Genomic DNA, 19,365 nt, shown 5'->3' with positions numbered 1-19,365 from the left:
AGACATCTAAAATATCCGGGGAATGGTCTGAGAATCAGATTAGCGGAGGTGGCCTATTTATGACCTATTGTATTTCTAAAAACAAGACAAAACACAGTAGATTTCCTTCTAACAATCCCTCGCTTTTGTGCGTGTGTGTGTGCGTGTGTGTGTGTGCATGTGTGTGTGTATGTGTGCCTGCATGTATTTGCGTGTGTGTCTGTCTGGGCATCGTCCTGTTGCTAGTCAGATGGGTGTCTGTGAAGAGGATTACTACTGTAAGCCTGCTTTACCCACATACACTGTCTCAGAGACCTACATTCACAAGACCCACTTTCCATGCTATTCAACCCCCACACTCAGCCGTGTTCCAAAACGCTTGGAAAAACCTTGAATTTTATTTCGGATATGAGAAAAGAAATACATATTTAGTGACACTGACTCGATGGAGCATGAATGTATGCTTCCTCTTTGTCCCTTTTAGCATTTGGCTGGGCTGGCCAGCCATTTTTATTAAAGATTCCCTCCAGACATGATTTAAGATATGTACAAATACTCTGTTTGAAACAATAATGTTTGTCTAATATAGTTTTTCCACAAAAATCCTTAAAATGGCATCTACTTCTTATTCCTCATTAAAAATCCAGAATCTATAAATATATAAATATTGTTCATTTCAAAAGTTTAACTGCTGATCACAAGTGTCTCCTACTTCACGGAAAAATCCTTTCTCAGTGTATGTGTACTGGAAGTTTCCACATCACAGTTAAGTTTGTAAGTTGCATACTGGACCAAGATTGGCTTCAAACTAGTTGTGATGTCACAAATCATGCTTGTGGGCCTGCCCCCTTAAAAATCTGATTTTCAATGAGCACAGAGAAACTTTCCACTTATAGCAGATGAATGTGAAAACAGCCTTTCAGTGTCAAACTCTGGTACATACATCATTCTGCACAGTGAAGCTCAAACATCTGACTGAAAGAACAAGGAGAAAAACACATCTTTGAGTGGAGGAGGACTTTAAAAATTTGAATAGCAATCAGTGCAGTTTCACCATGAGGAGTCAGAATTTTCTTGTCCTTGAAGTAGATATCAGCCAGCCAAAATTCAGATTTTTATTGCTCGTATATATCGGTAAATAACTACAAAATTATTTCTGAAAAAAAGACCAGGTAACATACATATTTGTGTGGTATTTGTTGACAAAAGTTTCCCTGATTGACTGTTTGTGAAAACATAGATTCTGTTTTATGACTGTGCCCAATGCATGCATTACTCTCTGTATCTTTATATTTATTAAAACCTGAAAAAAAAAACGTTATAGGATAAATTACAGATAAATTATACTCAAAACTATTAGAGTAAGGCACACCAGGAGGCTATGGCCACAGAGTGAGACCCTGTTCCTTGACATCATGCACTTTAAACTCATAGCTGTCTGCATGCCCTCGCAACAATAATCCCTAACCCTGCTAATACAACTAAAGCGGCTCGAAGCTTTGTGTGTGTGTGTGTGTGTGTGTGTGTGTGTGTGTACATATGCGTGTGTGAAAGAGAGAGAGAGAGAGAGGGAGAGAGAGAGAGAGGAATGGCCTTATATTCATGACTTCCTCAGACAGGGTGACCCTGATTCCACTCAGCAATAATTCCATTAAAACTATTACAGATTTCACCAGCATCTTGAGTCAGCATGTACATATATATGTAACACATGTAAGCTGTTTTTTGTGAGCAGCTTCTAAGGAAAAACACTTTGAGTATTTTATGAGCTGGTTTGACTACTCTCAGGCCAAGAAAATAATAAATATGTAAAGGCTCCGGCATACCTCACACATAATTTTATTCCTGGCAGTATGAGGAAGGCCTTGAAACATTGTTTAGACCATCATGTGGGGAAATAAAATTTACATTAAGTCTAACTGAATAAATTGAATGTTAATAATTCAAAATAAAGACCTTTTTGGTTTCTGGTGAATATTTTTACTAAGAATGGGTGCAGTATTTTTTAAATCCTGGTGTTAATAATGTAATTATGTCATATATAGTAATATATCACTCAGAGGGACCAAATGAGTACTTTTACTTTAATACTTTAAGTACATTTTGCTGCTAATACTCATGTATTTTTACGCAAGTAGGACTTTTACTTGTAATGGAGTATTTTTACATTGTTGTATTGCTACTTTTACTTAAGTAAAGGATCTGAGTACTTCCTCCACCACTGTTTGTCACATACCATACTTATTTTGTTGTGTTGACCATATATTTTAATTGAGTTTCTTCAACGTGGTGAAACAGCGCCCCTCTGGATTGTAAAGTTAGGTCAATGTCAGTTCGCGTCTAACTGAAGTGAGCAAGGTGAAGTTAGTATCCTTTGACAGTTAAAACTAGCTAGGTTAGCATTAGCTAGCCGTTAACTAGCCGTTAGCCGTTATCTATACAACCAAGCATATGCAGTCTGTGAAACTGTTAATGAACAGGATTGTAAAAGAAATGAACTATGAAGCCACCCTCTCTCAGGCCTCATGCTAAACAAATTACAGACTTTAGCAACATCATTTAAACCGGTAGATGGCTAGTTTTCCAGTAGTATTATCAGCTAAAGCTACCGTGTTTTGTAAGACTGGTTAGTCGGTGGTGATGGAGAAAAGAGTTAACAGCAACAAGTACACCGGGATATGGCTATCGCCTGGATGCTCACCGTTAGCTACACTTCCATTGAAGATAATGGGCTTCGGCGTCAACAACCGTGAGTCAAATATACCTTATGTGTGTAAATGTCCCGCCGTGGGTGGAGGTTGTCTTGTTTGCTTGGACTGAAGCTGCTGTCTACAGGGACATAATAGCCAAGTTTGCCTGTATTGGCTGTTCAGTCATTGTTGTCTGTGTGTGATTTATAGTAACATGTTTCTAACCTGTGCACATGTATTCTGGTCGATGTTTGTTTTATCTTTATTTTGTCATTGAGTGGTGTCGTACATTGCATAATTAGCTTGCATCAGCAACTGGATTACTAGTTTGATTCATAGATTAGATTTGTCTAATTTATGAATTTTTTGTGATAAATTTTTGTGGGACATCTAAAATGTTGGTTCATCCTTAAAGGACCAGTGTGTAGGATTTAGTGGGGTTGCAGATTACAACCAATTGAATGACCCTCCTCTCCAAGGATGTATAAAGAGAACTGGATACAGCGTCGGAGGCGGGCCCCGTTCATTCCTATGAAAGTTGCTCAGTGGCGCATGAAGCCAAAAAAAATCGACTTCCCGGTATGAAAGTACCCGGATCTTCCACATTGTGCGGCCTATAGAGCATGCGTACTAGTGACTTTCGCTGGCCGAGTTGGCTACTTCCGGTTTAGTCCTCTGGCTAACTTCAATGGGGATAAAACAATTCAATCATGCGGCTCTTCTAGGCTTTTGAAATGTGATTGGACCGAACGGATTTAAGTCTGATAGTCAGACAAGTCATTTCGCGAGGGTTGTGACGCTCAGAAAAATTTATCCACTGATTTACAGACGTCTCTTTCACAATGTAAGTTTATGGGAAAAAGTCTTTTTGGGCCAATGTGCATCACGTGACGGTGTAATTACACAGTTTGGCCGCTATGTCAAATTTGCTTCAAAGCCTGGCGCTCTTCCTGTATCTATGCTCCTCTCACCCTCCCCTTCCAAGCGTATAGGAGAACCTGCGGTGAACATGAAATTTGCGAAAAATGCAAAAGGCCCTCTCTAGAGCCAGTGTTTGGTTTGTCCGTTCTAGGCTACTGTAGAAACATGGTGGGCTCCATGAAAGGGGACCCACTGATGATAATTTTTTTCCTAGGATGGCGAAGTAATGACCCACCCTACTCTGCTTCTGATTGGTTTATTATGATATTCTTACCCTAACCCTAACCAACCTCACTCCCCATACATAAATTTAACCAACCCAAACAATGAAGGCAATGTGCACTAGCCAATCAGAGGCAGAGTAGGGTGGGTCATGACTTCGCCATCCTAGGAAAAAATTGCATGACCCGCCCCCTATGTAGATGTAAAGGGCTCATTTTAAGGTAATGAAAACACAATGATTCTTATTTTCATGGGATTATAAACTAATTAAAACATATTTATGAATATTATATTCCATTTCTGCTAAGTGTGTTTCGCTAGATGCCGCTAAATTCTACAAACTGGACCTTTAAGTGCTAGTTTAGATTCATTCAGTCTGTTTTTATGGTACTCATGTGACTAGGGCTGCAGCTAATGATTTTTTTTCATTATCAATTAATCTAACTATTATTTCTCTCAATTAATTGAGATTAGTTTATGTTTTGTTTATAAAATGTCAGAAAATAGTGAAAAATACCCATCACAATTTCCCCAAACCAAACTGACCTAATCATATTGGTAGTGAAGTGATTTCTTCCTAACATGACTTTACTGATTGAGATGTCCAATCTAATCTGTGGCGTCAACGGTCTGAGTTGGCAAATCAAGTGGATATCTTCCAAAGTCAACGCCCTAATGTTCTCCAAAACAGACAGAGACACAGACTGTAGTCATGCACGCTGTTCTGTTTATACTATATTGGGTGTCAGCATAGAGAGATGTGTGCACTCATGTACACACACATTAGCTTGCGCCGTCATATATTTTAGACTGTACACAGGTGTCTGCAAGACCTGTGTGGACATAGGTAGGTGACGAAATTTAAGTCACATGGGCCCTTGGGGCTATGTGGATGCTTTACAGCCTGTAAATCTTTTAAGTGTGAAATGGCAAATGATGCATTATTATTGATTAAACTATCCAGCATTATATATGGTTAGAATTAAAAGCACCACCTTGAACATAAGTTAAGTAAATTTAAGTACATTGTGCTGATAGTACCTCTCTTTCACTCTTCACTTTTAAGTAAAACTCTGAATGCAGAACTTTTACTTTTATAGTATTTTTACTCTGCAACATTAATAGTTTTACTAAAGAAAAAAGATTTGAGACATTCCCAGTTAGAGAATGGGTGAAAATAAGTTTTTAGTTTTCCTAGGGTCTCCAAATCACTAAATCCACCCCTGTTGATGTATGAGTGCTTTCTGTAACGATTTACTTTAAAGTTTTGAGATGCTGCTTTCAGTCATTGTAAACGTTTCCATGGTGAACTATGCCTTTGCAATACAGTTTCATTCATATTATGTACCATGCACGCTGCCTGCTGTGGTCTTGTTTCTGCATGATAACCCATGCGGTTTGGAAAGATTGTAGCATGCTGAGTGTCCCAATTTCTCCAATAATCTATCTTGTATAATTGTAGAAATAATTATTAGTGTCTGTGTATTTCTTAGTGTTATTAGTGTCTGTATATTTCTTAGTATTCCCTGTTGTTAGTTTGCTTAGTTGTGAGTCAGTAATTCGTTCCTGATGAAAAATGAAGCTGTCTGCTGCAGAGCAGCAGCAGACCGCAGCTCTACAGCACTGCTCTGCTATGTTCACATTTTAGAGAATGTAATTATTTTCCTCATTAATGATGTATTATTTCACCACCCGTGACCCATCCGCTATTAATCAGAATGTTAATTTTTTTGGCACCCAACCCGCTCAATCCGTGGATTAACCTTGGAGCGCACGGATATAACTGCAATCCGCGCATCACTAGTAACTATGGTAACAGCATGAGAAGATGTGCTCCATCGTAGTTTTGTAAAGCGCTTGGTTCAGTTTATCATTTGCTAAGCAATAGTTTAATTAAATAAATAAATGAATAGAAATTATATAAATCCCCTTTCGTCCTGGAGGCGTCCTAGGGAAGATCTCTGTTTGTCACAAACACATTTTCTACCGTCTCCAGACACCATTACTCTCGAGCCCTGCTCCTCATCGTTTCTGTACAAGAAAACAAAGCTGCATGGAGTGTTTGTTTGGAGAGAATATCAGCCAGTGACGAACGAAGAGCTCAGCCAACAAAATACAAGACTTTGTGGTCTTTATCCTAATAGGGGAAGTACAGTAGTTTTTATGTTCCCCATGAACTATAAAAAATGTTGTTTTAATTTGTGTTGCCAATACAATTAGCTGAAAATATTTTTGGTTAGTTTGTTGGTTGGCTTCATCTTTTTTAGACGATGTGAGGATTTCTGCGTGCTGAGCGGCTGTTGGTTCCACGGCGTAGGGTACGGGACATGTTGACCCAGATAAATCCTGCTGCAGCTGCACGCAGGTGGAGCAGTGCTGTGACCAGAAGGGTGTACCATGTTCCTCATCCCAACAGCTTATAGCACATAGACAGAAACATGCGCCTCATAAGGTAATTGGCCTGTATGTTGTATAAAGACTGCAGACATACATTTACTGAGTAGTTTTAATTAAGTAATCAAGAGGTATAGAAAACCGTCTGAGACATATTAATGTTCAAATCCAACTGCATCAGTCTGTTAGATTGATAATCAAATATACTTTTCTCCTTTACTTTTATCACAAGGTGGGGTTTGGTAACCCACGGAGCCATTGATGGAAATTCAAATGACTCAATAATAAATTAATATGCCATTAAATGCACCAAAAATAAATGTAGGCATTAATTAATTGATAAAATGTGGCATGAATTGATATTTCTGTTTTAATTTGCTTCTGTATTTATTTACCTTTTTATTAATTCCCCTATTTATTTACTGTCAAGTCAGTTTTATTTATATAGTACCAAATCACAACAAAAGTTATCTCAGGTCTCTTTTCATATAGAGCAGTTCTAGACAGTACACTTTAATTCACAGAGACCCAACATTCCCCCAGAGCAAACACTTGGCGACGGTGGCAAGGAAAAATTCCCCTTTTAACGTGAAGAAACCTCAAGCAGAACCAAGCTCAAGGTGGGCGGCCATCTACCTTAGGCAGTTTGGTTTAGAGAGGGCGAGAGAGACACAGAGATGCACAGCAACAACAATAATAACAATAACAATTATAATAGTAATAGAAATATGACTAACAATAATATTAATATTAATAGTAGGCATGGGTGTCAAGCAGGACCACAGCAGCAGGCAGTCCACAACCACGATCCATGGAAGCCCGCGATCTGGAACCGGGTGGTCTGCGACCATGATCTATAGAAACCTAGGAGACGAGAAAGCACAAAAACTCTGAAGAAGAAGCCAAGTTAGTAACATGCATTAATGGGACATCAATGTGTACATATAGGGAAGGGGAGGAAGAGAGAGGAGCTCAGTGCATCATGGGAAGTCCCCTGGTAGTCTAGGCCTATAGCAGTATAACTAGAGGCTGGTCCAAGGCAAGCCTGAGCCAGCCCTAACCACAAGCTTTATCAAAAAGGAACGTTTCAAGCCTACTCTTAAGGTGGAGAAGGTGTCTGCCTCCCTGAATTGAAACTGGAAAGTGGTTCCACAAGAGAGGAGCCTTATAGTTGAAGGCTCTGCCTCCCACTTTCCCATTTAATTTTCCATTTTTTAAAAATGTATTTATTTATGTATTTATATCTGCATTATTTTCCCTTTGCATTTCCTCGTGTTTAATTCCCCAGACTTATTTTTTTCTGTATTTTCTTTTTGCATTTCTGCTTCATTATGCAAATAAGGGGGCTGTCATGCAAAGTGTACCATGGGGTCAACTTTTTGCCAATTGGTTGATCAACATCAGAGTGCATAGATCGTTGGTTACATACCGTAACCCAGATTCTATGAGGATAGGCGTAGCCCTCTAAGACACGCCTTGCTCCTACACTTCCACAGGCTAAGAAGGATAAGTGTTTGGTTTGAAAAGGAGCAGGTACATAAATAAAAAAATTAATTAATTAATAAACTGGAAAATTAAATGGGAAAGTAAATAAATAGGGGAATTAATACAAAGGTAAATAAATACAGAAGCCAATTAAAACATAAATATCAATTTATGTCACATTTTATCAGTCAGTTAATGCCTGCATTTATTTTTAATAATGTTTTTGGTGCATTTAAAGGCATAAGGCTTAAAGATATTAAAGGACTGACATTGAATCCACTTATTCTTTGGATAAAAGTGTCTGCTAAATGAATGTAGTAATGTAATATTTTGTCCGATAACCAAAAATACAACTGCTTCTTGCACTACACACTACCTGACACACTACCTCATTCTACCTCAGAAATAAAAGAATATGTATAACTTTTTTTTGTTATTTTTGAAAAATAAAATTAAAGTTTATTCTTCAACTGTAAAAAGTCCTGCCCCCATTGCATATCTTTGGCACATCTTCACTTTGATAACCAAAGTTGAGGGCAAAAAAAGGGTGGAAAGAATATCAGTAGATATATCAGTATCTGGTACCTTGATTTGATTGTCAATGTAAAATTATGCAATGCCAAAACTTGAAGCCTGCCGAATTCCTTCAGTCATACAGCTTCTGAATTTCTCATACTCTTTGTGAATGGGCAGTCTGCAGTCGGCAGTCACTATGACGCACATATTTGCCTCTGGAAAGATTCATCGTTGGGAAATTCAATGACAGGACGCTGTGGGAAGCCCAAGGGAGGCACTGCTGAAGCTCCAGAGGCAAACCCCTGCACCATTTCCAGTGTCAAGGGGCTGCGTTCTCCTTCTGCAAATACGCAAGGGTAAAGGAAATTGTAGCTTGTATGGCAGAAGTATAAATGCCTGTCACACTAAAAAGCTTCAAGTAATGTACCACTATGCATCTTGATGACACTGTTGTTAAAGTCCAGGTTCAGAATATTGTCGCTGAACTCTTCTGCGCGCGATCTTCCCAATAGTTGTGTGAGGCTATTTTCAAATGGTGGTTTGGCATACCTAAGGCCATCTTGTGGTGCATTAGCGCAACTGTGATTGCACAACGAGATACAAATGATCGACAGAGCCACCCACCCACCCAGATTCCAATTCCTAGGGCTGACCCAGTGGTCCAGCCAAAAACACAAAGGCCTATGTAATTTATCTGTACCTCAAGGAACAAGAGGTTATTATATGCCATTAAAATATCATAACCTCAACATCAATTAACCAGTCTTTCCAGAAACAGATGTTCTGATTTTCCAGACGTCGTCTGTTACTTTTAGGGGCTGAGAAGTCAACTTCAAACAAAGTAGACAAGTCTTTTGCCTCCAGTGGTTTCAGTACATTGGTGAACAGGTCCTCAAAGATTTCAGGGTGAGCCCTAAGCTCGTCAAGGAAACCAAGAGTTTTGAAACCCTTCTCAAATGAGAGAAGAGAAAGGAACACATAATAGAACATTACAAATCAATGTTATTTGAACGTGTTCACCCTTATACACCACTCACTTTTGCCCTGATGGATAAATTGCTTGCTGTCTCAATGCCACATGCATCCATCCATCAACAAAGTAATCTGCTGCAGACTGGACCAAGGAATCCCTCTGCTTCAAGGATGAGATGTACCTCAGAGTTCATCATACTCAGGCTGTTTTCTGTGTCTGTGATCACATCATTTGCCTCATGGACAGTCTCAGCTCCTTTTATCTAAAAAATAAAATAATGGGAGTAGTCCTATCATAGAAACAAAAAGCGCTTTACATTCAAGCTTTGTGCCAACAAGCACCATACAGGACACTACCCCCCCCCCCCCCCCCCCCCCCAAAAAAAAAGTCTGGTTTGAAAACTTTTTGAATGCATTGATTAGTGACCGGGCTTCCAAAAATGACCAACACCCTTTAAATTTCAATTTTCTCTGAAGGAGCAGTCTCCCATTTCATCCACTGAGGCAGGAGGTGGAGATTTATTGCTAAGGTGAAGAAAGAGACACTCAGAAAACAAGTGTGGACCAACTCCACCATGAATTATGCACAGTCACCATTTTTCCAATCAGCATGTACAGTCCAGTCTCAAGACCTGAAAAACCAACTTTTAAACCAAGATTCAAATAATTAGTTTTGTACAGATTCTATTATACAATTTTAAAAAAGGACAGAAAACTTACTAAATACTTACCATGACTATCAAGTGCCAACAGCCTATCATTCTCAGGCCCATCAAATATCTTTGAGTGCTGTATAACCCTCATTAGCAACCGCAGGTGGTCTCTGGTTGGTCCACCATCATCCACAGCCCCTTGTTCTGTCCCCTCAGTGCTGACAAAATCCACATCCAGCTTTGCCCCTGGGTCAAAGTGGTGTCATTTAAATGCTTGAAGAGTACCCTGCAAGATGTTGTCTCTGCAAATGTTTATTTTATTGATTAGAGGTGAGATCCACTTTGCTGAGAAGCTTCATCAAGAGTTTGCAGTTTAATTCTGTAAGTTAAAAACAAATATAAAACTTTAAGGAATAAAGAGAACTTTGAAGTTTTAGAATAAATATTCAAATGTAAGAAAATAACATACTCAGTTGATGAGGACTGACTATTGTCCAGTGTTCTAAGACTTCTAAGGGTCGAAGAGGAGGAGGTGATGGTGCAGGAGGCTGGTGGGGAGAAGAAGGAGCAGGTGAAGGGCTATGTTGGCCTGCAGGGCAAGCACCATTGGGCTCACCTGCATCAATTTGCTGAATTTCAGACAAAATACACAAAAACACAGATAAACATAGAGAGTTGAAAACCTTTCGATGTTGTAGTGCTCAATGGATCTTGACAGTGTGCTATCGAGTGCTTTGGTTGATGCTGTTTCTCTAAGACAGAAAACCTCACTGGCCATTTCCTCTTGCTCAGTGAAATCAAACAGTGTCTAAAGCAAAGAATAGAGACAGGACTTAACAACTGTTAATATATTCTTCACAAATGCAACTTCAGAGCAAAACCTAATACCAGAGATCAACTTTTTGTCAGGGGTTAACACTGAGACAGGAAAAGTGATTACCTGAATGGATTCAGATGAGAAATTTCTTTGTTCTCACTAGTCCATTTGAAAATTTTAATTTGAGTGTCACATCATCAATGGGCACTTCAGAAGCATCCATTTGGTCTCGTCTTGCCTCAGTTGCCTATGACACATAATTATACTTGTATGAATTTTAAACTGCATTTGAAGAGCAACAATCTGTGCAATTGTAATTGAAATTATATTTCATTATGTAACCGATCGCATTTACCTTTAACCGTCTCTGTTCCTGTTCCTCCAGTCCCTGATGTCTCATTTCCTGTTTGAGATAAATGGAAATATGTTGCCATCTAATCTGTTAGTTTGAAATGGCTTTCTCAAGGACAATCCAGCATGAAATTACCCTATTTCGTTATCTGCCAGCAATGACTCATTAAATTCTGCGTCTTGTTGATGCCGTAAAGTTTGCCATTCTTGCACGCTTTGAAAAGCATACAGTATAACAGAGCGATACAACATAATTAGAATAGAAAAGTGTTTGACCCATCTCAGACAAAAAAAACCAAAACAACTTTTGTTAAAGACTATCTGTACATTATAAAGGAAATAGGTGTGTTCTTAATTACCTCAGTTGGGTTTGTTTTAGAACATGGTGTTGGTGCAGGTTCAGGTGGTGGGAGATGCATATTTAAAGTTGTTTCCTGTGATGACATTGTGATGATCAGAAAGAATCAAATCATGCAATCCAAGTTCAACACTTTTTTTAACACTGACCAAAACTGTGAGGAATTACATATCTGTAACACTTCAGCGAGTGGGAAGATGTATAGCCTACTCCTTCCAGTAACCTCCTTTAATTCTTTGATAGAATTGGCTCAGACCTTTATCTGCCTTAATCAGCCCTGGCCAACTCAAACCCTACCAGATTTAGGCTTACTTGGGGGTAGCTCTGATGGGCAAACTGGTTAAACTCTGCTAAGCTCCAGTTCAGTTTAATTTGAGAGTGTTTGTCTTTTCCTGTCTCACTCAATGGTCTCCCTAAATTGAACTGAATACATCATTTAGACCAGTTTGGCGTTAGCAAGCTAGTAATATTAGCTAATGGCTAGCTGTAGCTATTGACGTTTAGCTTACCAGACATTCAATGTCAGAATTGACAGAACAGATATCTTGTAGGAACAAGGATGTTGTTGTTACCACCCTGCAACAACTCTTGTCTGGCTTCGCCAAAATTCTGTCAAATGCAGAAACTGCCGTCTCACTATTAGAAATTCCTTCTCAATCCATTTCCACTCATCATCGTTGCCCAAATTACCATATTATTTTTGGTTATGTCATTCAAATTACCATATTAATTTCAGATACGTAGCCCAAATTACTGTATTCATTTCAAATTTGTGTGTACGTCATTGAAGATATCTACAATTAAATTTTGACTACTTTTTTGATATTTAATATTCACTTTCAATTAAAAGGAATTATAGATATTTCAAATATGAATGTTACTAGTACGAATATCATTTCCACTAGTTAAAATTGTATTTTCAGATATCTGAAATGCAATTCTAGATATCTCTAAGAATGTATAATTACATTCTTACTAGTTACAATTCCAAGCCAACATCAATAATTTAATTTTGACTAGTGAATTTTAGATATCTAGAATTCCATTTATGATATCTGTAATGTAAGAACAATTGTAATTATCTACAATGAACATTGCCACTAATTAGAATTAAATTGTTGATATCAATAATTAACATTTTGACTAGTGAGGATTGAGTTGTAGATATCAATAATTAGAACTGCAACTAGTCAAAATGGATACGTTGACTTGGAATTAAAACATGTCAAAATTGAATTATAGATATCAGTATTTGAGTTTGAATAGAAGTCAGTGGTAAAAGTTGACTAGTTGTAATTAAGTTATAGATATCTACAATGGACATTTCCACTAATAAGAAATTAATTGTTGATATCAAGAATTAACATTTTGACTAGTGAGAAATTAATTGTAGATATCTTTAATTAGAACTGCTACTAGTCAAAATTACATTATGGATATTTTGGCTTGGAATTCTATTCAAGAAGCAATTGTTGATATTACCGCTACTGATTAAATGTTGAAAGGGCTTGCCATACAGCCTTTGCTTGTGTGTGTGTGTGTCTGTGTTTATGTATATATATATGTCTGTGTGTATAGACCTGGGGGTTGGGGGATGAACAGGGTTGTGGGCTGTAGGTGGGGCATTATAGGCCTGTCTAGGTGGGGTTAGTGGGGGTTGCTTTGGGCTGTTCTTTGTGTGTGAATGTACCCTGACCTTTTCACTTCAGGGCTTATTTTTCCTAATTAGAATATCATCTGACATTGAAACTGACGTAAACATCCTCCTGATTGTTTAAATAATTTGCTGTAGATTTGTCTGGAATGTGAGTCATTTTAAATTGCATTATTGTTCGAGACATCCTATGCAGTATATATAGATCAAAGAATTCTGTACGCTTTGTCCTTGCATTTGCCTGCTGTGTGTCATATATTATTTGCTTGCCTATGTGTGTGTGTGTTTGTGTGTGTGTGTGTGTGTGTATATGTCCATGTATTCCTGCACACGTGCCTGCATGCATGCATGTGGAAATGCAACACAAAGTCCTCGTCTGTGCCGGTAGACACAAAGCCAGTCCCCCCCCCATCCCCCTCTTCCTCTTCCCTGGGGGGGGAGATAAGACAGTCTGTCTATCTGCTTGCTCCCAGCAGGAGGGGGGCTGGGGCCCAGGATGGGGGGGTTATGGAGGTGGCGGGGTGGGGACAGTCTAGCCATGTTTACAGGCTGGATGTGTCTGTTGGGGGTTTTAAGAAGGGGACAGTCACTTCTGGCATTCTTATGCTTATTTTGTTCCAGGATGGCCTGCAGTCATGTTTTTCCTAACCTCATTGAATCAAAGAAAAAAAATCACACACAAACATGTGCACATACCCAGTGGCTGAAACGTATGTGCACACAAACCCGCTTATTTCAAAGTTTTTATACACTAGGTAGTCAAAACTGCCCCGTGGTTAATTATTTTATGGTAACCAGAGTTAGCTGACAAATGTGAGAATACAGCTCACTGATCATCATTAGAAAGATGTACGAGTATAACACTTTCCATGTAATGAATTCTGAGCCAATACTGATCTGTGGCCGGGAACAGTCACGCACAAGGCTTGCTTTTCTGTGTGCTGTTTGTTGTTGTAATTAGAGTTTGTGAGTTTAAATGCCAGCACTTATTCAGCTCTGTTCCAACTTCAGTTGTGTGTTCACATATGTTTGCACAGAGAGTGTAGGAAAACATGGATGTAGTTCTCTCAAGTAATGTTTTTTTAAGCATAAAGCTTGTTTTGCTTCACAAAATTGTTTTTTGTCAGTTAGGCTGCATTCCCACCAAAATCCGGCACTACGATGCAGAGGGCTACAATGGTTGGGGCGTGTTGTTTGAGGTACCAGTGAGACAATGAAATACGATCCAGGAAGTGGAGTTACAGATTAATGCATTTATGGATTTATCAAAAGCCAAAACACCGCACAGCCGTTTGTAAAACTCACAGACAGAATTTTACAACTCTGGAAAGTTTTATCTTTCATCACAATGACAAGGTAAACGTTACAAGTAATCCACCAGGAATGTGTGTGTGTGCTTACATGTATGTGATTGGCCACAGCGTGACGTTGGGTTATGGTTCAAGTTGAGTCCAGCTTCTTGCTGGATGGCCGCTGTGTTTTTTTGTCGAGCCCTGTGCAGTTTCCACTCCCACAGCATAAACGCACTGCCCCCATTCAAATGAATGGGAGGACTGCTGTTTTTCATGCATTGATGGATTGGGTGTGAATGCAGCCTTATTGGAGCAAGTATAGCCAGAATATACAAATAGTATATAATAGTATACAAATTAGTCAACAGGAGGAAGGCCTTTTTTTTTAAAAAAAGAAAACATTTAGTGGTTGCAGTTAGATAACAGAAAGGACAGAAATCCCCTCATTACAACAGTGTAGACTTGAGGACCAAATGTGATCATAATAATTTAAAAACAGATTCATACATTTTTATCTACCACTAAAACTCTTTCTTGTATTTGCAAATTATTCTAGCAGACAGGTTAAGTTAATCACCATCCATTTTTGCACTTTTAAAAATAGTATTATAAGTGGTTGTGCAGATCCCATTGGTTATTATGGTGAAGGGCTTGGCAGTAAATAGAAACAGCTAACTCACCCACTGCACTCAGTATGTAACTGGTTATGTTGATGTGAGATTTCTCAGTAGAATTATTGGGTCATGGAAGAAGTGGTGGTGATCTTCCTTTAGGACTGTGTGACCACTGTGCTTTTACTGCAATTAACAGTAGCTCATTTAGAAAAAAAACTCTGAGATTAGCCTAAACATTGTTGTCATTTTCAAATGTCAATAACTCTGATTAGCATTCAGATACAGTAGGGCTGCAACCAACGATCACTTTAATGATTATTCTGCTGATTGTTTTCTCACTTAATCTATTGTTTGGTCTATAATACGTCAGAGAATAGTGGGAAAAAGCCCAACACAAATTCCAATAACCCAAGATGACGTCTTCAAATTGCTTGTTTTGTCTGACCAATAACCACAAATATTCAGTTTATTATCACTAAAGACAAAGAAAAGCATCAAAACAGAGAAGCTGGAACTACAGGGGATGTTTGGCATTTTTGCTTAAAAAAATGACTTGAATGATGAATTGATTCATCAAATTATTCACATCACAGTTTTAAAGTCTGATTGCAATTGAAATGTTAATATTTTCTACTTCTGTCGTCGATTTTCGGAACGACAGAAATCAGCCTCATTGTCATAAGCTTTCTCTTGTCTTTCAGCAGCTTCTTAAAAGGGAGGATCTCCACATTTCATCTACATATTATACCGCATGTCTGTCAGCCAGAAACAAACAGATAGAATTACCAGAGAACAAACCAAACAAAAGTAGTCGTTTTGGTCTAGACAGCAGACGGTAGTGTGGATAATCATTGCCAGTTTAGATTTAGGCACCACAAACTTTTATTTTTCTCAGCTGAAAAGAAACAAGACACTCTGTCTGTTTTCATTAAATGTTAAATGTTTATCAAAAGCATCACCCTTAGGATGAGACCTCATACAATATCTAAATTTCATTGTTAATTTAAGCAGCTGCAGTATTTTTCTGGCAGCGTTCAGTCTTTCACAATATTGACTTTCAAGTGTAGAGCTGCTGAACGTGTTGTACGTGTTTTAATATATGTTTTATCATAAACTCCACCCACAATCTGCCTTTTGAGTATTAAATACTCTTCCTCTGAAAGTGTTGCAGGTTCAAAGATCAGGTGGAAGCTTTTTCTTTAGCTATGTTTAGATGAAAAGATGATTATATATTATATTCTTCCACAGAAACCCCTATTTTATATGTTATGCCCTGAACACTCCCCCCACACACATCACATCACATTAAATCATCACATATAGCCCCCTCTCTGATGCCCCCTTCTCTTTCTGTATATTTATACACACAGTATGTGCGTATTATTACGAAGATAAATCAAGAGAAATGTCAGTGAACACACAGAACATACCCTATGAAATATGACTGATAGGTGCAATATCAGCATGAGACAAGCTTGAGATGACTACAATATCCTTTCCCTTTTCTTTTTCAATTACGTTACACAAGAAGAGCCATTTCCTTGCCTGCCTCTTGATTATGAATCGCACTGTCCTCTGTCCTATTGGGCCTTTCCTCCCAGAGGCCAAAAAACCCCCACAGAGGAACAATGTTGATGTCAGCCTCACTGACAGAGAGCTGACTTTAATAATGCAATGGGAAAATTCATTTTCAAAAGAAGGAAACAGCGTGCGTCGGAGACAAGAAGACTCTCACATATGAGGCTGAAGGCACAGGCCATGCACACAAAGCAGCGTGTACGAGCTACTGCGCGCATAGATACGAGTACAAACGCTGATGTCATAAGTGGACAGTGTCTGTGAGAGTACATAACGTCCTGTTGCAGTATCACAAAAGAACTCTGCAACATGTGGCCATGTGGAGCAGCTGATTGGGCGTCTAGTCGGCCGTCTATAACAGCATTCCTTCCAGCAGGAGGGTAACAGACGAGGTCGAGGGCTAAACCACCACATTACCGCTGCTCCCCTCACAGTTTGGTGTGAGGTGACAAACGCCTCCATGTGGATTACAGCATTTCTGGCATTTTACAACCAGGTTAGCACTACAGCGGCAACACAAACCTCGGTCACAGCCGAAAATCGCCGTCCAAACTCTCAAGTTGTGTTGCATTTTGCAATTGACAAGGAGTTTGTTTGGAGAAAGGGGAAATTTGAAGAAGCGGGGGTGATGAATGTGGTAATTTGAGATGTTTTGAGTTAAAAGTTTGTTTAACATTTGACTGGAGATCTGTTATGTTTGTTGGTCTATGTGTTGGTTTGTATGTGTGTGTCTGTGTTTCTGTGTGTAATGCTGACTTTGTCAGATTCCTGTGTGGATTGGAGTAAATGAGGGCTGTGGAATGTGAGTGGAGGGTAATCATGGCAGACCTACAGGAGTAACCAGATACCAACTCCTAGACTTCAGAGGAGCGGGAATCCCTCCACACCGACACACCACCTCCTGCAGGAGACACTTTGGCTGGAACCTAAAAATCCCCCCCCCTCCTCCTTTAACCCAAACCTGGCCCTTAGTGTCCAGCCTCCTGCCCTCACTACTCATTTTTGTCTGCCTCTCTCTGTTCGTATAATGTGTTTACAGCCCCCCAAAAATGTGGCTGCATTGATACTACTATCAAGCTGAAACAGTCTAATCAATCATTCATACTGTGGCTATTTTGAAAATCGAGCATTCAAATTCAAGCAAAAATACCAAACAGTCTCTAGTTCCAGCCTCTCAATTGCTGCTTCTCTTTGTTTATATGCTAGTAAACTTATTTGGTTTTTGTAGTGTTGGTTGAAGAAAGGAAGACATATGAACACATCCAATTGGGTTTTAGGATGTTATAAACATGTTTTTGGCTAAAGTATTAATTTATGAATCGAGAAAAGTTGCAGCTCTAGACTGAGCTTCTCATAGGTTTGGCCTGAAAAAAAGCTTATTTGTACTACTTTCCTACATAACAAATTACATTATGTAATAAGAGCATGACCTGGATCTGACATTTTTAGCAGTTTGTGAATTGAAAAGTTACATTAGGACCACACAATACCACTTTCTGACCAGGCATCCATTATAGAGGGTTTATAAGTTGTAACTTCTGGCTTCATTAATGGTTAATATATCAATTATTAATTCTTTACAGATCAGTAATAATTGTTTTGAACGAAAATGATTGATTTTGGGTTATGATGGAAACTCAAAATGATATTAAAAATAAAATAAAGTCATTATGAAATAATCATATGAACAATTAAAGACAAAATATAAGACAGAAAAATAATCCAATTACAGTCCACTAACACCAGCAAAATGGCAATTCTTTACAATCCCAAAACCGCAAAGGTTACGTTATTAATGACGTATTACTGATCCGTAAAGCAATAATATATCATCTTTTAACAACTTACACATGTAAAATCTTTATAAAGTATACCTGATTAGACAGTGGCACCAAAAAGTCAAAGTACTTTTCATGATTGGAGTTGAAATTTTTTACCACACACATCCACCATCCCAACCACAGCACTGATGCATTTCAATGCAGAGCCACCGCTCACTGGTAGGCAATTCCCCTTCCTTGGAGAAGTTCACATAAGAAAAATGTATTTGTCTATCTCACAGAGGACATATGAATATTTCCATCTTTAAGACATAATGCTCATCTCACAAAATGTTAGAGACTGGACTTGAATATGAACACACACAAACACAGAAACACACACGCACACATGATGCAAAGGAAATGGTTGATCTTTATCATACATTCCGGATCAGACCATGACCCTGCAGTCTTCCTCCTCAAAACATCCTGTCTGAGACGGAGAGAGAGAGAGAGACAGAGATGCAGACAAGATGGGGTAGATGATCTTATTTACAATAGCAGAGAGAAACACAAAATCTGACGAAATACCAGACGACATACCAGACAAAATCCTAATTGCTAGAGAACACAGTGTTCTTGCCCTACTGTAACTGTAAACGTAACTTTATATATGCATTTCCTCATTACTCATAAAAATATGGTACATTACCCCAACCTAAAAGTCTCTCCAATCCTGAAACTGTCCCTTATTTTGCAGAGAATAGTCAGTGTACAGTTTTAAAATGTGTTGATTATGGCAACAAATGAATGAAAATTAGCAGCAATACTAAGTGAGCCCTTTCCATATCATTTCTGTCCCAATTTCATGGTTAACCTTTCTGCAGTTAATGGAAGGAAACGTAATGACATTCAATTTATCACCTACTGCAATGGCAATATAGAGTATCCCATTTTCATGCCAATTAAGCATCCACAGGACTGAAGTGGGGAAAAAAAAAAAGAAATCACCCAAGCAGCATCACTAATAGACTGCAATATCATTTACTAATAAAGTGGAGTGAGCTTTTCAGAAAGGAGGAAAAAAAAAAAAACCCTCATGAAGAATT

General features: G+C 38.6%; 1 long non-coding RNA gene across 1 annotated transcript in view; it reads left to right on the top strand.

The window, feature by feature from the left end:
- The first annotated feature begins 2,224 nt into the window (after positions 1-2,224).
- Positions 2,225-19,365, top strand: part of LOC121886069 — a 92,032-nt gene continuing 74,891 nt past the window's right edge. Inside the window, exon 1 of the long non-coding RNA XR_006092668.1 lies at positions 2,225-2,728. This is a non-coding gene — a long non-coding RNA (uncharacterized LOC121886069). The remainder of the gene's footprint in view (positions 2,729-19,365) is intronic.

The sequence above is a fragment of the Thunnus maccoyii genome, chromosome 19 (genome assembly GCF_910596095.1).
Source record: "Thunnus maccoyii chromosome 19, fThuMac1.1, whole genome shotgun sequence".
Taxonomy (NCBI): Eukaryota; Metazoa; Chordata; class Actinopteri; order Scombriformes; family Scombridae; genus Thunnus; species Thunnus maccoyii.
The sequence above is the reverse complement of the archived record's forward strand: the minus strand, read 5'-3'. Positions and strand labels throughout refer to the sequence as shown.